This window comes from Leopardus geoffroyi, chromosome B1 (genome assembly GCF_018350155.1).
Source record: "Leopardus geoffroyi isolate Oge1 chromosome B1, O.geoffroyi_Oge1_pat1.0, whole genome shotgun sequence".
NCBI classification, from domain to species: Eukaryota; Metazoa; Chordata; class Mammalia; order Carnivora; family Felidae; genus Leopardus; species Leopardus geoffroyi.
This window is the reverse complement of record NC_059327.1, coordinates 38,810,638-38,830,029: the sequence shown is the minus strand read 5'-3', so window position 1 is coordinate 38,830,029 and position 19,392 is coordinate 38,810,638. Positions and strand designations below refer to the sequence as shown.

Below are 19,392 nucleotides of genomic sequence, written 5' to 3'. Positions count from 1 at the left end.
TTCTTTTGCCAAGTGTTCCATGAGTTTCACCGGACTGGAAACCATTTTTGTGTTAATTTTGCAGTTTATTATTCCACAGATTATGGCTCTATAGTTGCAAATGGCTCAGGATTAGGATTTAATTTCTCATAGGATGATTTATTGTTGTTCATTTATTTGATTTTTATGTTTAAATCAGAACCATTTCTAAAAAGCTAATAGTAGAATTTTTTAGGACTTCTTTCCAGGGTCTTAGCTACTTAAAGCATTTCCCATTTTTGGTTCCCTATTTTACAGAGGCCTAAGATCACATCAAAATTCCTTTCTTGGGCATGAAAACCTCTGCCTTTTGGACCTCTATCCAGGTTGGATGTGTTCCTGGGCCACCAGAGGCAGCTTGTAAGCCTACCTTTCTGCCTGAGACATTTCTTGCTGTTGCCAAAAACTGAAGAAATTCCATTTGTTCTTTCAATCTTGGCTATGTGTTTACAATTTTTTGTTATGTTTTATGTGTTTATAGAAGGGATGGAATCTACTTTAGTCTAAATGACCCTGTTGCAAGAACCAGAACTCTACCACTTATACAGATAGATGTAGGTATATAGATATTATAAAGAGACCTAGCATGAAGATTTTCCTGAAGAATTTGCAAGCCATCTTTTTCTCTATAAATTCTTTGAACTAAACTCCTGGGGCAAGCTAGATCAGAGATTAAGAGCTGCATACCAGGAATGCATCTCATTGGACCTCTTGTAGAATTGCTTTTCCTGAATTGCAGTTTGGCATGATACTATCAGCTTATATAGGCAGATTTTATAAGAAACAGCCTTGTGAAACCCCTCACTGCCTTTCCTATGAAGATATTGTTGAAAACAACATACATGCTTTTCTGTACTTCTCCTGAGTAGCTGGATTGTTCTTCTTTTATGGAAACTGAATTCAGTAACTGCTAGCATTCTCCTCTTTGAATGGACTCTTAGAAAGCTTAGAGACAAGTTTGTACCCAATTTCTAATAAGAGTACAAGGTTCTTGGCATGCATTATTGGATTCTAACCTTACTCATTACTCCATCTTATTTTACTATGCTTATTTTCTCTTTTAGTCTGAAATGTTATTTATCTTGCTATATTTTGTTTATCTCTATAAACTATTCTACATCTTTAACAGGATAGGGTGAATAATGTGTCAAGAATGAATAACATTAATGTGCAAGGTACCAAGCTAGTTGAATGACATAGTGAATTGACCTCTATGAGTTTCTGTTCAAGGCATAAAATATTTTATACCAATTGCAAGAGAGTTAAAATATCGCAAAATAATATGCAGCCATTAAAAATTAAAATTGAAGAATGTTAAAGAAATGGGACACACACAACAACCAAGTGTTTATCTAATGCTCCCTTCTCAAATATACCAATAGGAACAATGAAATAATAAGTCAATAATGGTTATCTCCTTTAGTAGGATTCTGGTTGGTTTGTATTTTATTATTTATGTATTCTTCATTTTCAAACATTTTTATTATAAACATATATTTCTATTATAATTATAAAATGGAAAAGCAGATGAATACCACTGTATCTATTAGGGCTATAGGAGGAAATAGCATTCACCCTAAATGGTTTAAATGAAGAGAGTTGAATGATGGATTACCTACAGAGGTACGTGCTGGGTTAAGAGGATGAGCAAAGATTGTTCAGGCTCTGCAAAACTAGTAACACAGGGAGATATTACCACCTGGAGGGATTAGAAGGGTATGAGAGAAAATAGAACTGTAGCCTGGGAGGGGAGGTTTTTCCACTAGAACTGTAGTCACAGACAGGCACTTACAGAGACATGATGCCAAAGCAGGGAGGCAGTAGGAAAGAAATATTCAGACTTTTCTCTCCTTTACCCACTGTGATGGTGAATTTTTTGCCAACTTGACTGAGCCACAGTGTGCCCAGATATGTGATCAAACATTATTCTGGGTGTTTCTGGGGGTGTTTTGGGATGAGATTAACCTTTAAATTGGTAGACTGAGTAGATTACCCTCCATAATGTGGATGAACTTCATTCAATCAGTTGAAGGCCTGAAGAGAACAAAAAAGCTGCCTCTGTCCCAAGTGAAAGAGAATCTTTCTTTTCCGATGGTCTGTGAACTGGGACACTGGCTTTCTTTCTGCCTCTGAACTCCTCTAAAACATGAGGTTTTCCTGGGTCTCAAGCCTGCCAACCCTTGGGAGGGAACCCTAAACCATTGGCTTGCCTGGGTCTCCAGCTTACCAAGTGACTCTACAGATCTTGGAACTTGTCAGCCTCCATATTCATGTGAGTCAATTCACTATAATATGCCTATAACTTATGCACACATGAACATACACACACATGCACACATATCCAATTGGTTCTCTTTATCTGAAGAACCCTAATACCTGACTAATACACACTATGATCTCCTATTGGTACCTTCCATTGGTCAAACCCAGCTAGCAGTGGACCTGGGTGATGTCCTGGGGCTCAGAGCAATGCAGAGAACAATGGGTGACTCCTAAGGTTGTACAAATTAAGGTGGTGGTGAGGATTGGGCATATAGACAAATAGAGACAAATAAAATAATGCTATGGTGGTTCAAAGACGGAAGAGATTAGAACCAATGAGGACATTTTTACATAGAGGTAGATTTTAAGCTATTTTTCTGTGGATAAAATGGGATTATGATGGAAAATTTTTTATGCCAGCTGTTATGAAGATTAAGCTACATAGTACCACACACCATAGGATGGTACTACCTACACAATAAAAATTATAATAATTATATTAATGGCTAACTGTACCTAGCATTTACCATGTGCCAGGCACTATGCTAAATGCTTTACATGAGAAATTGGATATTTCCTTTTTAAATGTTAAATAATGAGGCAGAAACACAAACCCCTTCATAGAGACCTAGATATGTGCAACAGGTTGGAGGAATAATTGCGGTTTGCTCAGGCAATTTGTAAGTTAGAGGCTCTATGGATTGAGGAGATCATGATGCCATTTTGGGTTTCATATTCATTCAGTGCAATCCCAGTTATTGCCAGGACAGCACTGACTTTGTGGTCTGGTCAGAACCACTTCATGTGTAAAGAAAACAAATGCCCAAAACCTCACATGAGGAGTGGTTTATGTCCTTGTAGGAGGAAAGAAGCTCTTCCCACTTGGGTGCTCTGTAGGTAATCTCCCCTGGCTGTGGCCCATGACCAAACCTAGGAAGCAAGTAAAACAAAGAAGGAAGCTCAGAAGAGCCTATGAGTAAACATGTCAGTCCTGGAAAGGAGATAGGAGGCACTCAGCTTTCTGCTGATGTGAAATTCTATTCCTCCCTGTTTTGTCTTTGTCCTGCCAAGCCTTTGGAAGAATGAAGGTGGGGGTCATCATGCTTTCAGATAACCTTAGGTCCCTTGATATGAAGAGAAAAAAAGACAAGTAAAAAGAAGCCAAGTGAAATGGATCAGATCATTCTCTGCAAGTAATAATGCCCACGACAAGGCAGGGGAAGCTTCTGCTCACTGTCCCTAGGCCTTTTCAAGGCAGAGCATGTTGAAGGTCAGCCTGAGGTAGAGCCTGACATCAAGTCTGACTCATATCTGCCCTGAGCTGGCTCTTGTCACTAACAGACTGGACAGGAATGTTGGGGCTTGTTCAGGGTTCTCTAGGCGAAAGTTAAGCATCCAGTTTCATTGCTTACATGAGAAAAGACACTGTATTCCAGGATGAGCTTCAGGCACTTTAGGAGCCACAATTATTGACATATCCTGAATTGAAGAGCCCAGTGGGTGAGTGACTGGATCCTGAAGAACAAAAGTTCAAACCTGTGACACCAAAATGAACTATGAAAGAGACAGAACTATTCAGGAACAGAACTATGAAGGAGATGGCTAACAGCCCAGAGATTGACAAGTACCCACACAGCTTTAAGATTAATCTGATATGGGCACCCAGGACCTGAGACCAGTGCTGCAGGTTGGGAGTAGGGGAGGGACTTCCATTCCCAAAGAACTTCAGGTCACAGGTCTGGGAGCCAGGAGTGGGAGCTCTGGTTCCAAATCTGCCTCTAAGTTGTCCTATGTTTTACGGTAAAATAGCTTCTCTGGCCTCAGCCTCTTCATAATTAAAATGATATCTGTGCAAAAAGCTTCTAAGGATTTTCCCTATAGAGAGTATAACTCAATAGTATACCCATGAGTTCCAGAGCCTAAGGTAGTGGCACCTAAAACGTGGGTTCCTAGTCTCTTTGCTGCTGCTGATAAACTTTAAAGGAAGACCAATCTCAACTCCAGACCCCCAGTACAGGATGTCCATACTGCCAGGGAGATCTTGGGTTCTGACCTCTAGCTGTGGTCTGAGAGCTTTGCAAGTGGAAGACAATTGTCACTAGCTTATCCTATGACATGGTAGACATCATTAATGGATCATATTGTTTTCCTAAAACCCTTCTCAACTCAGAGCTTCAAGCAAACACTACTAACAATTTAGAGCAGGCTTGCATGAAACTTATTTGCTACCCCTGCTCTCATCTCTTTCTTTCCAGTTTGACATTCTTCATTGGATAACATCAAAATTAATTGGTTTGCATGGAAAATTCACCTATTGTATGAGATGACCACATTTTCATTAGGGCTTTAAGTAAATTGAACTCTTTAGGCAATAGTCTTTGTGTTTAAATATTACATTAGTGAAGACATTTGTTCTCATAATTTATTTAGCACTGGGTAAACAAAATGCAGTTACCATAGAATCATGGCATGTGGAGAAAAGAAACAGTAAACATATGCCTGGACATCCCTTTAGTCCCCTGGAAGAAACACAATGCAGTTAGTCATAACACATTCAGTGATAATATTGTTTTCTCAGTTTTGAGTAATAGTATTACTTGTGTCTCCTCTGGGAGACTTCCATAACCTAATGGAGTTTCACAACGTTTGGCCGTAATTATCTTTTACTTAATTTAATTCATTTGATTTAATTTATATTGTTTTGTACCAAGCTAAGTTTTTCATCCCTTTCCCTGTAAATGCACACAGCAATTATTAGAAAGTAGGTCTCACACCCCTTCCCAAATGACATAACTGGGTTAAAAATTCCTTTGGGTGTGCATTACATCATCTACTCTGATGTTTGATGCTCTTCCCAGAATCATTTCCAAGTTATCTACATTATGATAAATAACATCATATACTTGGGAACTTTTTTTTCTCATTGTCAACATACAAAGCTTACGTACGTTCTTTGAATTTTGTCTGATAAAACTTGTGTTTAATTTTTCACATTCTTCACTTATTCAAAGATAGTTTCTTCTATAACTCATAATGAGGACCGGAGAAGACCAGAAGTAAGGAGCTCAGTTGAGGAAGGTTGGGTTATCATAACAAGCCAGGAGGAGACATGTTTGTTTGAATTAAGATGCAACAGAGCATCTGGGAGAATTGAGACCACTGAAGTATCAGAAGGCTTCTCCACTCTGATTAATGCTTCTGAATAAAAGGGAGGCAAACAGTGTTCACATCTGGATAAAGAGCACAGTGGATGAGCATGTAACATACCTTAACAAAACAGAGAATTGAGGTACCTGTCCATGTCCTGGAACGCTGGCTCAAGGCTGACATAAGAGTCGAGGCTGACTTATAGTGAAGCTAATAAAGCTTATGCTTTAGGGCCCCTGGCTTCTATGGACCACTTCCAAGAACCCCAGGGAAGGACCTTAGCAACATGTTCACAATGTCAGATGTTCTTTTAAGATATGCCCCCCAAAAAAGGAAGAAAAAACACATTTTAAGCACTTTGGTCAAGATTTCTGTCTCTGTCAGCTTTGTTCTGTCCTTTTTCTCATATTGAGTATGTTAGAGTGCTTATGAAGTTTTGAGGCTCCATCTAAGGGGAAGTTCATTGAGGATACATTTAGTTGGATTTGTGGGATATATCCATGAGGTTCACAGTCACTTTTGTGCCGGGTTTAGTGACTATGAGCTCTCCCAGTGTGGGGTACCATGCCCTCATATTTGTTTGCCTGCTGGGATGTGATTGTACAGGGCCAGAGGTCGTATTGTGATAATGATGTGCCTTGTGACACTTGCACTAGTACAGCTGGATAGTGGAGAAGTTAGGATTTGAATATATGGAGACAGAAACTTGTCTGTGGAATATTCTTCTAATTATCAGGCATATAAAATGATTGGTAGAGTATTCTATTGTCAATAATGCTTGGTCAAAGTGGAAGTGATCTTCTCCCAGGAATAGATTCAATGATCCAGTGCATCAAATAATAAAATTCCTGTTTAGTATTTTTCTTTGCTGATGGAAATCAGTGGAATGAATTGATCAGACTTCTTGTGCATGAAGAGCACAAATCTATACTAGTACTAGATACAGGGGAAATGTCTGTGTGTGAAGTTATGCACTTTATGTACCTTAACATATTGCAACAGCTACAGTATTTTACTGTATCTTCTCCTAACAAAGTCTGATGATGACCAGAGAAAATGATGTGCAAAAGAATTACTGACACTAGTGATCCAGTGACAAAACTCCTGAACTCAATCATCAATAACTCAATGTATGGAGCAGAAGAGTGATTTGATTAAGTGGCAATGCAGCTTAATACAACAAAGCAGCATCATAACCATTTGAAATTGCCTTTGAATTACTCTGTGTATGCCTCAATTTCAAATTAATTTGATAAATTTCTTCAAATTTATTGTTCATACTAAAATTAAAATACAAGAAAGAAGTAGCCTGGTGGAAGCCCAAATTGGTAAGCAAAAAGACTGAACTTAAAATGTCAAAATGTCTCCTATATATCACAATAGAAACTAAAAAATAAAAGAAGAAAAACTACTGATGGTTAAAACTCATGAAGGATAAGATGAGTTGATAAAGCCCATTCATTTTCTATGAAAATGACATAGAAGAATTTTAAAAGATAATGAAGATCAGGACACTCTTAGACGGAAAAGAAAAATGCAGGAGTATCAAAATAAGAATGAATTAAAACACAATTTGTATAGTCAAACAGTACATACAAGCTAATAGTTTCATTTTGATGAATTCATAGAATTTGATAATACTGTGACCTCTCTCTTCAGCTTTTTACAATGAGCAATAATTTTATTTGACACCATTTAATGAATATATAGTTTTCTTCCCCCCCCCCAAATAATCACCCCAATAGTATTCTCAGAGAATCAAACATAACACACAGGCACACACACACACAAAGATGTTTTGAAATAGACACTCTGGAAAAAATTTTTAATGATCAAACTGTCATGAGATTCTGGCTGGCATATTCCAACACTGGATGTATCATTTTATTTGTAAACTATTATCAAAGAGATAGACATTTCTTATATCAGGTCAGCTTTTAGACTAGACAAATATGTTGAGAAACTTCAAAAAACATAAAGATTCTACAGAACATTAGAAGGCTGTGTTTATTTGGATCACATATAGATCAAATAAAAATGTACTATGTCTCAAACAACAGACAAAAAGTAGTCCAGTCCTATTTTGATTGCTAAAAGAGTTGTGCTTATTTTTTTTATTATTGAAGTATAATTGACATACAGTGTTATATTAGTTTCAGGCATACAACATATTGATCAGATAATTCTGTGCATTTCTCACTGCTCACCATGATAGGTGTGGTCACCACCTGTCATCATACAACATTATTACGATATTATTAAGTATATTCCCTATGCTGTATTTTTCATCTCTATGACTTGTTTGTTTTATGACTGGAAGTTTGTACCTCTTAATCCCTTTATCTATTTTTCCCATCCCACCACCACCTACCTCTCCTCTGGCAACCACCAGTTTGTTCTCTGTATTTAAGAGTTTGGTTTTTTGTTGGTTTGTTCATTTGTTTTGTTTTTTAGATTCCACATATAAGTACAATGATATGGTATTTGTCTTTCTCTGTCTAACTTGTTTCACATAGCATTATAACCTCTAGGTCCATCTATGTAACTACAAATGGCAAGACCTCATGCTTTTTTATGGTTGAGTGATATTCCACTGCATATCTATATCACGTCCTTATCCACTCATCTATCAATAGACATGTGGGTTGCTTCTATATCTTGGCTACTGTAAATAATGTTTTGATAAACATAGGGGTGCATATATCTTTTCAAATTAATGTTTTCATTTTCTTTGGGTAAATACCCAGTAATGGAATTACTGGATCATATGGTATTTTTATTTTGAATTTTTAAGGAACATCCATACTGTTTTTCATAGTGGTTGCACCAGTTTACATTTCCACCAACAATGCATGAACATTCCCTTTTTTCCCACATCTTCACCAATACTTGTTATTCCTTGTCTTTTTAATAATAGCCATTCTGATTGGTATAAGGTGATTTTTCATAGTGGTTTTGATTTGCATTTCCCTGATGATAAGCAAATTGAACATCTTTTCATATGTCTGTTGTCCATCTGTATGTTTTCTTTGGAAAAATGTCTATTCAGTTCCTTTGCCCATTTTTTAAAAAAAAGATTTATTTATTTTTTTTTTTTGAGAGAAAGAAAAAGTTCAAGTGGAGGCGGGGCAGAGAGAGAGGGAGAGTGAGAGGAAGAGAAGGATAATCCCAAGCAGCTCTGCACTGGGGCTCAAACCCACAAACCATGAGATCATGACCTGAGCCAAAGTCCAACACTTAACCGACAGAGATACCCAGGTGCCCTCTTTTGCCCATTTTTAAATCTAATTGTTTAGTTTTTTGGTGTTGAGTTGTATAAGTTCTTTATATATTTTGGATATTAACGTCTTATCAGATACATAACTTGCAAATATCTTTTCCCATTTAGTAGTTGTCTTTTTGTTTTGTGGATGGTTTCCTTTGCTGTGTAAAAGCTTTTTATTTTGGTTAGTCCCAATCGTTTATTTTTACTTTTGTTTCCCTTGCCTGAGGAGACAGATCCATAAATATGTTATTAAGGCTGATGTTCAACACATTATTGCCTATATTTTCTTTTAGGATTTTTATGGTTTCAGGTCTGATATTTAGGTCTTTAATCAATTTTGAGATTTTTTTTGTGTATGGCATAAGAAAGTTCTCCAGTTTCATTCTTTTGCATGTAGCTGTCCAATTTTCTTGACATCATTTATTGAAAAGACTGTCTTTTCTCCATCATATATTCTTGCCTCCTTTGTTATAGATTAACTGACATAGGCTTATTTCTGGGCTTTATGCTGTTCCATTCATCTATTTATTTTTGTGCCAGTACCATACTATTTTGGTATTTTATTTTGGTACTATTTTATACTATAGCTTTGTAGTATAGCTTGAAATCTGGGATTGTGATGCCTCCAGCTTTGTTCTTTCTCAAGATTGCTTTGGCTATTTGAGGTCTTTTGTGGTTGCATACAACTTTTAGGATTATTTTGTTCTAGTCCTGTGAAAAATGCTATTGGTATTTTGATAGAGATTTCACTGAATCTGTGAATATCTTTGGGTAGTATGTACATTTTAACAATATTAATTCTCTCAGTCCATAACCATGGTGGACCTTTCCGTTTGTGTCTTCTTCAATTTCTTTCATTAATGCCTTATAGTTTTCACAGAATAGATCTTTTACCTCCTTGGTTAAATTTATTCTGAGGCATTTTATTCTTTATGGTGCAATTGTAAATGGGATTGTTTTGTTAATTTCTCTTTCTGCTACTTCATTATTAGTGTATAGAAATGCAACCAATTTCAGTGTATTAATTTTTTTTATCTTGAAACTAAATTCATTTATTCTGTAAGTTTTTTGGTGGAGTCTTTAGACTTTTCTACATATAGTATCATGTCATCTACAAATAGTGACAGTTTTACATCTTCCTTACTAATTTGAATATTTTATGTCTTTTTCTTTTTAAAAAATTTTTTTAATGTTTATTTATTTCTGAGACAGAGAGAGAGCATGAGTGGGGGAGGGGCAGAGAGAGAGGGAGACACAGAAGCAGAAGCAGGCTCCAGGCTCTCAGCTGTCAGCACAGAACACAATGCGGGGCTCGAACTCACAAACTGTGAGATTATGACCTGAGCAGAAGTTGGTCGCTCAACCGACTGAGCCACCCAGGAGCTGCTTATGTCTTTTTCTTGGCTGATTGCTACAGCTAGGACTTCCAGTACTGGGTTGAAGGAAAGTGGTGAGAGAGGACATTCTTATCTTATTCCTTATCTTAGAGGAAAACCTTTCAGTTTTTACCATTGAGTATGATGTTAGCTGTGTTTTCAATAACTGGCCTTTATTTTGTTGAAGTATATTTCCTATAAACCCACTTTGTTGGGAGTTTTTATCATGAACATATGTTGTATTTATAAAATGCTTTTTTCTGCATCTATTGAGATAATCATGTTTTCTATCCTTTCTCTAGTTAATGTGATGTATCACATTGATTGATTTGTGAATAGTGAACCACTCTTTTACATCCTTGGAATAAATCCCATTTGATTGTGGTGAATGACCCTTTAATATATCATTGAATTTGGTCTGCTAATATTTTGTTGAGAATTTTATATTTATTTTCATCAAGATACTGGTCTGTAATTTTCTATTTTTGTAGTGTATTTGATTTTTGTGTCAGGGTAATGCTAGCCTCAATGAATGGATTTGGAAGTTTTTTTCCTCTTCTATTTTTTGGAATAGTTTGAGAAGAATACATATTAACTCTTGTTAACATGTTTGATAGAATTCACTTGTGAAGCCATCTGGTCCTGGTATTTGTTGAGAGTTTTTTGATTACCAATTCAATTTTGTTACTAGTAATCTCTTCAAATTTTCTATTTCTTCCTGATTCAGTTTTGGAAGATTATGTGTTTCTAGGAATTTATCCATTTCTTCTACATTGTCCAACTTGTTGGCATATAATTTTAATAATATTTTCTAAATATTTTTTAATGTTTATTTATTTTTGAGAGAGAGAGACAGACAGACAGAGAGACAGAGTGAGGGGCAGAGAGAGGAAGACACAGAATCCAAGGCAAGCTGAAGGCTCTGAGCTGTCAGCACAGAGCCAGACGGGAGACTTGAACCCACGAGCTGTGAGACAGTGACCTGAGTCGAAGTCAGACGCTTAACCAACTGAGCCACCCAGGCACCCCTAATAATATTTTCTTATGATTATTTGTATTTCTGTGGTATTATTAATTCTCCTCCTTCATTTTTTATTTTATTTACTTGAGTTTTCTCTTTTTTTCCTCAAAGAAGCTGGCTAAAGGTTTATCAATTTTGTTTATCTTTTCAAAGATCAAAAATGGTAAGATCTTATTTTCATTGATCTTTTCTATTGTTATTTTAATGTCTATTTCATTTATTTCTTCTCTAATCTTTATTATTTCCTTCTTTCTACCAGTTTTGAGCTTTGTTTGTTCTTTTTCTAGCTCCTTTATGTGTGAGGTTATGTTGCTTATTTGAAATTTTTCTTATTTCTTGAGGTAGGCCTACCTATCTATAAACTTTTTTTCTTAGAACTGTTTTTGCTGTGTTCCAAAGATTTTGGACCATAGTGTTTTCATTTTCGTTTGTCACCTTGTTTTTTCCAAGCTGACTATTGAATCTGATGCATTTTTGTGTGATCAACTGACAGTTTTTAAAAAGTTGCTTATGCAAAATAGTTTACATAACATTAATCAAAATAACCTGAAGGGCTTTACAAAATGAGTTTGACATTCACAAAAATAAAGCAGAAAACCAATACCACTCCATAACTGTAAATTCTTCATAGGATATGACAAATCTTTTATCATTTGGTGATAATTGTGCATTAGTCATATAACAGAAAAGCCTATGCATAATTTTAGCATTATCAAATAAAAACCATTTATCTGTGACTTTATTTGGAAAAGTAAAAGAAATGGTCATCATATGATAATTCATGAAAGGCAACTGCAAAAGGCAGCAAGCACCCTTTCAAATATTAATAATTATGTTGGGTACATGACATACATATCTCATTCCCTTATCTCTTCGGAGAAAAAGCTGCCCCGATAGTACTGAAGTTGTTGATTACTGCAGTATATCCACAATAGTTAATAAACTTGCTTTGCAGTCTTGTCTAATACAATGCTACCCAACAGAAATATAATATGAGTCATATTAAAATTTTCTAGTAGTCATATTAAAACAAGTAAAAAGAAACAGTTGAAATTTAATGATATTTTATTTAACCAACAAATATATATTTAAACACTTAAAATTATTTTTCTTGTGAACTACATCTTTGAAATATGGTATATTCTTTATGTCACAGCGCACCTATGACTAGCCACATTTCAGGTATTCCATAGCTACATGTGGTTAGTGGTTACCAAATTGGACAGTGCAGGTATAGTAGTTGGTGTGTTTTACACACACATGACAACTCAGATTTTTCTTTAAAAGATCTAAATATCTAAATGCTATTAGTTTGTCTACTATAAAGTGTTCAAGCCTTGTGACATGGGTGCAAACTAATAAGCTAAAATTAACTGCAAGCCTAGATCAGATAAGGCTGACTTCTGGAGCTGAACCTCTCCAGGTGATCAAAATTTAAAAGTGCAGATCAGTAGGGCCCTCAGGAAAGTAACCAGGCAAGAACAGCAACAATGGGGCCACCAGTGAGAGCTGGTGACCAAGCAGTTGAGCCATAGGACCTCAGAGGGGTATCTTGGACAATGCTTACAGGCTATGGAAGAGACACCCAAGGCTCAAGAGTGACAGGAGGGGGCACTGAAGGAGTAATGGATGATTAACCTTCTTGAATGCCAAAAAGGGTATGCCAGGACCCTGGAGCTTTGTATAAATATGATAACTCACTGAGCCTCAGAACAACCTACAGTTAGGCATTATAATCGTGAATTCACAGGTAATGCCAGTAGAACAAAGAAAGATGGGTAGTTTGACATCACACAAGGAGGCGTGGAATCCAAATTTGAATGCAGGTCTGTGTTGTTTCAAAGCCTCTGCACTCCACAGTGCCATAATGCCTCTTTTAGGAAGACTGGTATTCTGAAAATGGTTCTGGAGGTCTCAGGAATCAAAATACAAAAATTATTCTTACATCTTGACAACCTTATCCTTAATTCTGGCATTGCCTAAAAAATCGTAAGTTTTCTTACTATTACCACAGTGTCTTTCATCAAAAATGCCCTGGGAAAATACCTATTACCCACTGGCCAGGTGCAAACCAATGCAACAGCAACTGCTTAGAAGGCTTTCTGAAGATGCTTCTCATGTTATGGTTTCTTTTAGAAACACATTATGTCGTATGAGCAGAGTTCAGTGTTTCTAAATTCCATTTGAACTAGTACAGTTCTTATTTCTCTCTTTTTGTTTCTCAGAGCTCTTCTTCTGAAAAATTGAATTGATGGAGTTTACTCCTTCTTCTTACCTTTTCTCTCTCTCTCTCATAGATATAACTTTTCAGCAGGAAAATTCTTCTAAAGGAAGAGAGAATAAAAGCCTATGAAGTGAATCTCAATCTGAATGAATAGCCTCCAAGTAATTAAACGCTGATTGTCTCTTAAACCCTTTAGTTTCTGGTTTCTGCCTAAAGAGTGCAAGTGTTAGGTGTGAACTGAGGGCTAAAGTGGCTTGAAAAGCAACTTGGATAACTGTTGATTTGAACTGTTCACTTACTGTAGGGAGAGGCGTGAATAACCTTGGAGCACCCTCATGCTTAACTACTGATAAAAACATTAAAAACTAAGCTTTAGTTCTGCCTTTGGTTATAACTTTGGTAAAAATGGGTATAACTGCCTAGTCTCAGTTCCTCCTTCATAAAATGAGAAGAGATTGCCCATTTCTTGAGCTAAGTGGGCATATTGAATGAGATTAAATGAGACAATATGTGAAAGTGCTTATAGCACAGTTCCTGGATTATGGTAAATAAAATGTTGAATGAATAAACAAATGAACATTTTAAGCTTTTTGAAAATCATTTAATGAATAACTATACCAATTTATTATAAAAAGTACTTAATCCATTTCCCATACAGCTTTCATTTTTGTAATTCATGGTTTGTTTTCTTTAGTAGTCGACCCATGATTATACATCTTTTTTAAAACACAATTTTCACATAACCAAACAACTTCCACCTCTTTTTTCTTTATACATTAATTTTAAAGTTAAGTCAGAAATCTATATACCATGGTACATCATTATCTGCATTATCCAGAGATGGAGTCACAAGGTTCTGAGAACTCTGCTGTTTGCACAGCCAGGAATTGACTTGGGTCTGGACACCTAATTTGACAGTGCCTCTGGTGAGTTCTGCTCAGTTCTCAGTGCACTGAGGGGAACACTGGGCTCACAGATAGCTCAGGGATGGCCTTCATTCTAGCTGACACTATTGTTGAGAAGAGACTATTACTAGCTGCACACTCTCTCCTATGGTACTGACGATGCGTTAAGAAGCATACTGAGCAGTATCGATGCACTAGGTCCCTTGTTAGTTGTCTGTTGTGCTTTATCTCACACAATCCTCACACCACCCAGTGAGGTAAGTCTAGCATTTTCCCCCAAATGGGGGAAGAGAGAGGTTCAGGAACTTGCCCAAGGTCACTTGACAGTAAGGAGCACAGCTGGAACCAGATCTAGTTCTACAGACAACAGAGCTTAACCACTGAACCTTATCAGCCAGAGCTGTAAAATACAACATCTGAACACCACACTGACAGTTTGAAAAGGGAAAATGTGTCTGATACAGAAGATTGTGTATTTTGGGCCCATCACACCATTTGTAGAGACCTGACTCTCAAGTAGAGTTTTTTGCAGGAGGTGATTTTCATGCTTAAGTGTTATTGTTTGGGATAATAATCAACTTTGAAGGCTCCTTAATTAATCAATACAAATGCTGTGGAGATGGAGAACTTGGGTTAAATCTTAGCCCTGCCCCTTACCAGCCATATGAACCTGGGCATACTGAATACAATAGTGCATATAAATATTTAGTTTATTGCCTAGCACACATTAAGTGCTCTATAACCATTTGCTATTATTCTTTTTATTATCAACACATTTTTGGTGCACACCTATTTTGGATAGATATCATTAATGGCACTAAGTGTTGGCTCTAAAATTTTAATATAGGAGAGATTCAGGGACAGCATTCTGGTTAGGGGAAGAAGAGAAAGCAGATTTACCTTAAAGCTGCTTAACATAACGAACAGCTTGAGAAACCATCAGGTTTACATACCAATGTCTAGGGAGGGTAGACTGACAAACCTTAGGGGGGCTACAACTGTAAGTTCTTTAGAGAATGCATATTTCATACCCATGGAACTGCCATTGTGCTAGAAAAGAATATCTTATACCACCACCTTTAAGAAAATCAAACATGTAAATAAATCATGTGGTAGGAGACTTCCTGAAGGAGAGATCTTACCAAGCACTTGGCAATTTGGAAGAAGGAGCTGACAATGCTTTGTGGAGGTGAGTTCAACTTCACAGATATATTTGAGGTGGGTCTTGTGGGACATGTAACAATATGCCAAAGAAACATAAGAGCCAGCTAAGCAAATAAAACAGGATGAACAAAGGCTTGATAACATTTAAAGGACTGGGATAGTCAGGAAATGGCATTTTGAGGAATGGCCTAACAGTTAGTGTAGCTACAATTTAGGATTTAGTCTGGGGGCATAATACCAGGAGATTAGCCCACAGGGATAGGTTGGCCAGATAGTCTGCCAGGGTAAAGCATTTGTACCTCGTCATTTAGGTAATGGCTAGCCCATGATAATTTTTTTTTTAATTTTTATTTAAGACAGCAAGAGAGAGAGAGAGAAAGTGACAGAGTGTGGGAGTGAGAAGAAGAAGGGCAGAGAGAGAGAAGGAGAGAGAGAATCTCAAGCAGGCTCCATACTCAGCAAGCAGCCTGACTCGGGCTTGATAGATCTCACAACCATGAGATCATGACCTGAGCCAAAATCAAGAGTCAGATGCTTAACTGACTGAGCCACCCAGGTGCCCCAACCCCCGATAATTTTTAAAGAAGGAAATACTATGATCAAATCCTTATTTTAAGGATATAAAAAAATGAATGTATAGTGTCAACTGAGAGAGATTCCAGTTGTTTTAGTGAGAATGTGCTAGGTTGTGCTATAATAATAAACAAACTTAAAGTTTTAAGGGCTTAAAACAACTTATTTTTCTCTTCCAATGGGTTCCACATGGATCAGTAAGGGTTTTATGACACATAATCCCTCAATATTCCATCTTGGAACTGTACCATCTGGATAGAACACAAGTCCTCCTTGTCAGCAAGGGAAGGGAGAATTAATCACACAGCCTTGCCTAACTGAAGAAGGGCTGGAATTGTTGATGAGCAAATGGAATGTCTGGTGAGCCTTAACTGTCTCTGGCACGCCAGTAGAAAAAGAATTTTAAAACTATCTGGATACGACATAATAAGAGCCACTGGAGAGGTGAAGGTAGGGTTAGATGCTGTACCTAGGGGCCTAGCCAGGGCCAAGGAGCCATGGAAAAATTGGTCCTTCCACATGCTTCTATTCTTAATCCCATTCTTGCTTACAAATGGCTGTCAACTATCCTCCACTGAGATAGCTGTAGATAATTCAGAAGTAAGCTGATAAAAATTCTAGGTCTAGTGGGAGCTGCAAAGACATGGTATGTGGAGATCCAAGGCCATGGTCAGTTGTCAACCCTAACAACTTTTCAGGTGTGTGGATCCCATAGTGCCCATTTCCTTTTTCACCTCTGTGTCCTACTCGTGAGAGAACATAAACTAGGTGACCTCTGCATGAGAGGGAGGGGGAGGACAGAGAAAGGAGAAAGAGAGTATAAAATACTGTATACCGGATAAACACATAACAAAATGTTAATCGTGGTTGTTTGGAGGTAGTGAGATTATGGATTACTTTCTTTTTCTCTTTTACTGCCTTTCTTTTCTGCATTTTCACATTTCAAAACTAAACGTTATTAGTTTTCATCATGTGGCAACTTGTTTTATTAAAACACAATATAGACGTTGTACTATGTATTCTGCCAATGGCTCTGTAAGGTTGACACTTAAAAATTTTTAAATTATTTTTTAAGTCTTTTTAAAAAACGTTTATTTATTTTGAGAGAGAGAGAGCACACGAGCAGGGGGAAGGGCAGAGAAAGGGAGAGATAGAATCCCAGTTAAAATCTGTGCTGCCAGCACAGAGCCTGACACGGGGCTCAATCCCATGAACCAAGAGAGCATGACCTGAGCCGGAAATCAAGAGTCAGACGCTTGACACTTAAAATTTTGATTTAATTTTCTACATTATACAATGAAGAATAGAAAAGGCTAGCAAAAAATCCTCCAACTTCTCTGTGAAACTAGTCTGAGACTCAATCAAGGATCTGAGGACAGAGTTTGGGCCACTGCCTGGGAAGAATACCTCCAGAAAGGGGCTTGGGCTGGGGGAGGTCACAGGCCCGTTACTGCCATGAGGCTGAATAGCTAGCAGCAGAACCAGAATCTGCTCTCCCAGAAGCACATTTCTTCAGGGTTGGGTCAACATCTGAGTCCTTGATCTGTGTAGAGAAAATTCTCTCCCCTCTGCCCATGATTGAATAATGAAAGTAATACTATTGATTGTTAAGAATCTTATGTTGATATGAATACTTTAAGAAATCCATTTATAAAGACAAAATGTACTAAGTAGCACATGTGACAGCAGCCTGGGGGCACTATTAATCTGAACAGATAAAAGATGAACACTGGAAGGACAAGAAGTTTGGGGTTTGTAATTTAAGCAATGCAAATTGTTTTCCTGTGTGGATCAAGCCAGGATGGTAACTTGTGGTTATGTCACTGTGAACATTCTTTCCCTCTGTATCATTGGAGAAGTTACACAGTCATTCTGATTCTCCAGCTGTTTCTAATCAAATTAAATGAAAACTTGAAAAAATACTCAGAACTGAACCCACACCATCTACAGACAGTTCTTGTTTCAAGCAACACTGGGGGAGTGGAATCTTCCTATCACCTACTTACAGCATATTTATTTCATTCCTGGCACAGAGAAAAACATACTAAGAGCTATTAATTATGCAGAAGATCTATTGTATTCTTTCTTTGGTCCCTTTTCCTTTGCAGGTCTCAGTAGAGAGAGAGATTGTCTGCCAAGCCCAAGCATTTAGTAATGTGTTTGAAACAGGCCACATGTGGTAACTAAGTCCTCAGAAGACACCGTAGGTTCTGAATACCATCAGAGCCAAGAGGTCATTTAAACTCCAAGGTTAGAAAACGGGTCTGTAAGTAAAACTGCACAACATTGTTTCTTTTGGTGATAGATGCAAACATCTCATGTAAAATGCTAGCGAACCATATTCTAAATGTTGTAAAGGAATAAAATGATAATTTTTTGTGTGAATTGGTATAATGTAAGTGTAATTAGTAACAGCACAGGGAACTGGTACCCAGTTTCAGTTCCCGTTTACTGGATGTCTCTGCACCTGTAATCTCACCTCTCTAAATATGAGTTTTCTCATCAGTGTGATTGGGACAGTACTTCTCTCATTGGAGTTTTGAGTACCTGGCTCACAGTAAGTGGGGAAACAGAAGGATGGAAAATTCTCACAGCCAGAGAGGGCAGAGTAAGGAGTTAGTTAGCCTCACCTTCTTTGGACTCAGAATCTGGGCTCTTAACCACTAGGATGTAATGAAAGCAAAAACCAATGTAAGAAAATATAGGGCTATTTTTCTGAATGAGAGTAAGAAAGAATTTTTTAGTAGTATAAAAAGTGAAAGAACCATAAAGTAAAATGTATAGATTTAACCACACAAAATTTAAAAAATTTATATAAAAAAAACACTTTCTAAAAATTTAAGAGGTAAATACAACTGAGCAAAAATTTACAACATATATTGGTTAATATTCTAAGTATATAAAAAAGCCAAGTGTTTAAAAAGATGAACAATTTTTAAAAAAGACAAAATACATACACTAAAAATTTACAAAATAAGAAATAAAAATGGCCAATACACATGTAGGAAAATACTGTAAGCCTGAAAAATTATCCAGAACACTTCATAAGTTGAAAGAATGTCCATGTTCCAAGACCTCTTCTCTGATTCCCTTTTTCCCTCAGGCTCCCAGCTTGTAGTGAGCTGGGAACATGAGAGCTGACAGGATCTAGCCACTGCTGAGTTCTGGCTCCCTTCAGGCCACTCTCCTCCACACTGTATGGTCCAGCCTGCAGGACACAGTAGACTTATGGCATTCTCAGATTTAACCTTCCTGGTGTTAACAATTTGTGACCTACTCTGCTGAGGCTTGAATTTTAATCATAGTCGTGTAAGGTTGATGATCAGTTAGCTAGTGAGTGAGCCTAACTGCTAAGCATTCCCAGTTAACTGTGCTTTACTGTTTCATGGTTAAAGCCCATTCTCATACAGTAATAAAAACTGTTTCTTTATGCAAAG

At 37.0% G+C, this 19,392-nt stretch overlaps 1 protein-coding gene across 15 annotated transcripts in view; it reads left to right on the top strand.

The window, feature by feature from the left end:
- The window catches only part of PSD3 (pleckstrin and Sec7 domain containing 3), a 796,422-nt gene that overhangs the window by 34,701 nt on the left and 742,329 nt on the right, over positions 1-19,392 (top strand). For 4 of the 15 annotated variants that reach the window (XM_045458222.1, XM_045458216.1, XM_045458200.1 and 1 more), the window contains exons 1-2: positions 16,198-16,315; positions 18,064-18,205. The exons of 2 other annotated variants lie outside the window; for them this stretch is intronic. The gene's annotated coding sequence lies outside the window, so the exon portion shown is untranslated. Of the gene's footprint in view, positions 1-16,197; positions 16,316-18,063; positions 18,222-19,392 lie in introns of those variants that run through there. 9 more of the 15 variants (XR_006707649.1, XM_045458173.1, XM_045458181.1 and 6 more) reach the window with 5 other exon arrangements.